Source organism: Cornus florida, unplaced genomic scaffold, assembly GCF_030987335.1.
Source record: "Cornus florida cultivar Cherokee Brave unplaced genomic scaffold, ASM3098733v1 CherokeeBrave_3.0.0_Hap2_Chr04, whole genome shotgun sequence".
Classification (NCBI taxonomy): Eukaryota; Viridiplantae; Streptophyta; class Magnoliopsida; order Cornales; family Cornaceae; genus Cornus; species Cornus florida.
The window spans coordinates 77,516,689-77,521,588 of NW_026775574.1; the positions used below are offsets into that span (position 1 = coordinate 77,516,689).

Sequence of the window (4,900 nt, forward strand, 5' to 3'; positions counted from 1 at the left end):
TGGCCACTTGTTTGGGGATGATAGGGAGAAACAACTTTATAAGTGACGGAGTATCTTTGTACCAAAGTATGAAAAATACCTATTACAGAAGTAAGTACCTCCATCACTAATAATAGCTCGTGGCATACTAAACCGACTAAAAATGTTCATTTGAATGAACTCAATCACGAATGCATGATCGACGGTTTTAGTAGCCACTGCTTCAACCCATTTAGATACATAATTAACAGTCACAAGAATGAATTCATTTTTATTAGACTAAACAAAAGGACCCATGAAATCAATACCCTAAACATCAAAAACCTCAATAATTAAGATTGGAGTTAAAGACATCATATTTCTTCTAGAAATTGATCTTAATTGTTGACATCTAAGGCATGACTTACAGAACAAATACTTATTTCGAAAGAGTGATGGCCAAAAGAAACTGTATTAAAGAATTTTAGCTACAGTTTTCTTTGCACTGAAATGACCTCCATAAGCTAAACTGTGAGAGAAGGTCAGAATACTATGTAATTCACTCTCAGGAACACATCTACGAATGATTTAATCACATTAATATTTGAAGAGCTGAGGATCTTCCCAATAGTACATCTTTATATGAGAGAAGAATCGATCTTTTTCCTGCTTTGACTAAGACAAATGAATTCTGCCTATTGCGAGGTAATTCATAATATCAGCAAACTAAGGCAAATCCGAATGAGAAACCCCAAACAGTTGTTCATCCAGAAAGGAATCACAAATTGGAAGTGAAGTTGAGATATTCGCAATCAGAATTCTAGAAAGATGGTCAGCTACCACATTCTCTGACCCTTTCTTATCCCGGATTTCATAATCAAACTCTTGAATCAAATGAGGTTTGGTTTCCTTTTTGAAAAAAAGATGTTTAAAAGAAGAATGATCAGAGTAGACTATGACTTTAGAACCCAACAGATATGATATGAATTTGTCCAAAACAAAACCAACTGTAAGTAACTCTTTTTTCGTAGTGGTATAATTCAATTGTGCCTCTGAAAGAGTTTTACTAGCATAGTAGATAACATGAGGAAGCTTATCTACTCATTGTCCTAAGGCAGCACCCATAGCATAATTAGATGCGTCACACATAATCTTAAATGGAAGAACCTAATTAGGAGGATTCATGATAGGAGCTGAAGAAAGAAAAGAGCGAAACTTGTGGAAAGCTTCTAGGCATTACTCATCAAAGACAAAAGGAACGTCCTTTGCAAGTAGATTACACAAAGGGCGAGAAATTTTGCTGAAATCTTTAATGAAACGTCGATAAAAACCGGCGTGCCCAAGAAATGATCGCACTCCCTTTATGGAGGTAGGATGAGGCAATTTAGAGATCAAATCTACTTTAGCTCTATCAACTTCAATACCTCTCTCTGAAATAATATGTACTAAAACAATCCCTTCTTGAACCATAAAATGGCTCTTCTCCTAACTAAGAATAAGATTGGTTTCCCTACAACACTTAAGCACTAGGGACAAATTTTGGAGACAGTCCTCAAATGTGGATCCGAAAATAGAGAAGTCATCCGTATAGACTTCGAGAAACTTTTTAACCATGTCTGAAAAGATAGATATCATACACCTCTGGAATGTTACTGGCGCATTACACAATCTAAAATGCATCCGTTTATATGCAAATGTACCGAATTGACAAGTGAAAGTAGTTTTCTCTTGATCCTTAGGATCAATGGCCACCTGATTATAGCTAGAATATCTGTCTAAAAGACAATAATAGCTCTGGCCAGCCAATCGCTCTAGAATCTGATCAATGAATGGAAGTGGAAAATGATATTTTCTAGTAGCGGAGTTGAGTTTTGGTAATCAATACACACACACCATCATGGTAGAGCGCTGTGGAACTAATTCTCCCTCAAAATTCTCAACCACTGTAATACCTGTCTTTTTAGGTACTACCTAAGTAGGACTCACCCACTTGTTATCTGAGATGGGATAAATTATTCCTGCATCTAGCAATTTCATAACTTCCTTCAAAACCACCTCCTTCATATTAGGATTCAATCTTCGTTGGAGCTCCTGAGATGTTCGGGAATCCTCCTCTAAATGAATCTGATGCATGCAAATTGTGGGACTAATTCCTTTTAAATCAGCCACACTCCACCCAATAGCCTCTTTATTTTGCTCAAGAACTTTTAAGAGACTACTTTCTTGGGAACTTGTAAGATTGGAAGCAATAATCACCGAGAGGGTGTCATTTAAACCCAAGAAAGCATACTTGAGCTTGTCCGGAAGTGGCTTAAACTTAAGCTTAGGTGGAGACTCTAAGGAAGGAATAGGCGAAATACTAGAAAGTAGTGGAAGAGGCTTTAATCTAGATTTCCATGGGGGAAAATCTGTGATAGGAGTGGAGTTGAGCAAATAATTCACTTCACCTATCAAAGCTTCGATATCAAAATCTTCATAATTGAAGTGATTTAGACAAGCTTCTAAAGGATCCTTGAATAAAATAGTTGGGAGTGATTCCTCAACCAAATCATCAATAACATCAAGGAAGAAGCATTCACTATCATCGTAGGGATGATAAATAGCATTGAAGATGTTTAGCTTGACTTTCATATTTCCAAAAGATAAATCCTTGGCTCCAGTCCTACAGTTAATGCAAGCATTCACTGTGGCTAGAAAAGGACGCCCAAGAATAACTGGAATATACTTTTTGGAATCGTGGACCAATTCTGTATCAAGTACTAAGAAATCGACCGGAAAGAAGAACTTGTCCACTTTTATAAGTACATCTTCAACAATACCTCGTGGTTGTTTGACAGAACGGTTAGCAAGTTGTAAAACAACCGACGTAGGTTTTAACTCACCCAAATCTAACTTCTCATAAACTGAGTAAAGAATAAGATTAACACTTGCTCCAAGATCAAGAAGTGCTCGCTCTATCACATTGTTTCCAATGATGCAAGAAATTGTAGGAGCACCAGGATATTTAACCTTAAGAGGAGTGTTATACTTAAGAATAACACTGACTTGCTTGGTGAGACAAACTTTCTTAGGAACTTGGCTTTTAGATTTTCTCTTAAGAGTGCACAAGTCCTTTAAAAATTTGGAATATGTGGGAATTTGCTTTATAACATCAAGCAGAGGAAGATTGATTTTGACTTGTTTAAAGACCTCCATTATATCTTGTATTTTCTCCCATTGTTTACCAAAGTGGGAGGGTTCCTTGAGACGTTCAGGATAAGGCGCTCTTGGCTCATAAGCTGTCTTAGGATTAGGAGCAGATGAAGAAGTGGCTCCACCTTTAACTCTAGTGGTGGATTGTGGAATAGAACTCGAGGAAACATCTTTGGGATGTGGATTATGGATGATAGGAACAATGGGAATCCTAAGCCTCTCTTTTTCTTCCTGTCCTTTCTTAACTTGATTATCAACCACTTTACCACTCCTCAATATAATAATAGGTTGAACTTGCTCATGATGAATACCTAACGAATTGGTTTCATCAATCATGTAGGTCTGCACTTTCGGGTTGGATATTGATTGACTGGGAAGCTTTACATACTTTCTTCGAGATAGAGTACTCACTATTTGCCCAACTTGTGCCTCTAGCTTTGCTATAGCTTGAGAATGAGAATTAAGTAGTTGGGTATTGGCTTTAAGATCAACAAGAGCATTGAATACTTGATCCTCAAAAGCAGAATTTCTAGGAGGAGGTGGAAGATTAAGAGCTTGAGTGGGTTGATTCCTAAACTGAGGCGGACGGTAAATACCAGATTGGTTGAAAGAATTATTTTGTGGCATAGGATTGGATGAATTTTCATACTATCCCTGAGATTGGGGAATAGTGGTTCCTTGACTTTGGTTACGCCATGATAGATTATGATGATCTCTCCAGCCAGGATTATATATAGAAGAATATGGATTGTATGTTGGTCTAGAGAATGCAACATTCATTTGCTCTTGTGGGATCTCAGATGATTATCCCATCATAGAGCAAGTGTCAACAAAATGGGAAGGATTAGCACAGATTGAACAAACTTCCTTTGGCAGTTTGTGGACTAGCAACAGGAACAAAGCTAGATGATAGAATTTGATCGAACTTATGGTTCAAGGCTTCTATTTGAGCAGCTAATTCACTAGATTTGTCTACCTCAAAGACTTTTTCAACTTTATGCATTACAGGTGAAGATCTAGACCTAGAGGAAGACGCATGTTGAGTTGAATTTTCACTTAGGGCCTCAAACAGTTCCCAAGCGTCAGCTAGACTCTTACGCAGAAAAGCTCCATTACTAGAAGCATCAACTATGTTTCTATAAGAATCGGAGAGACTATTATAGAAAATCTGTATTAAGTGCCGTTGTGCAATATCATGGTGTGGACATTTTCTTAGAAGATCATTATATCTCTCCCAAGCATCATGGAACTGTTCTTCCGGGATTTGGAAAAACGCCATGATTTCTCTTTTCATTTGACAAGTTTTTCCTACTGTGTAGTTCTTTTTCAGGAACTCTTGTTGCAACATCTCCTATGTAGATATGGAATTTGGAGGAAGGGAATGCAACCAAGTTCTTGCTTTGTCCTTAAGAGAAAATTGGAAAAGTTGCATCTTGAATGAATTATTGGTAAGAGTGGTCAACTTGGTAGTTGAACACAATTCCAAAAATACATCCAATTGCGTATAAGGATCCTCTGTTGAATACCCATGGAAGGTAGGAAACATTTGAATCATAGCAGGCTTGATCTCAAAATGGGTTGCATTAGTGTCCGAAAATACAAAGCATGCAGGAGAAATGCATGTGGTAGGAATAAAATGGTCACTCAATTGTGGTTGTGGAGGGACAGGTGGAACCCGTCCTTCATTACCATTACCATTACCATTGCTATTACCTGGTGTATCACGATGTTCAGCCATCTTATCAGAGGA

The 4,900-nt window shown here is 37.5% G+C and overlaps 1 non-coding gene across 1 annotated transcript; it reads left to right on the top strand.

Annotated features, from left to right (window-relative positions):
- Positions 1–4,340: 4,340 nt before the first annotated feature.
- On the top strand, positions 4,341–4,446 carry LOC132305901 (small nucleolar RNA R71). The gene has a single exon (XR_009481739.1). It is a non-coding gene; the product is annotated as a small nucleolar RNA R71 (small nucleolar RNA).
- The last annotated feature ends 454 nt before the right edge of the window (positions 4,447–4,900 follow it).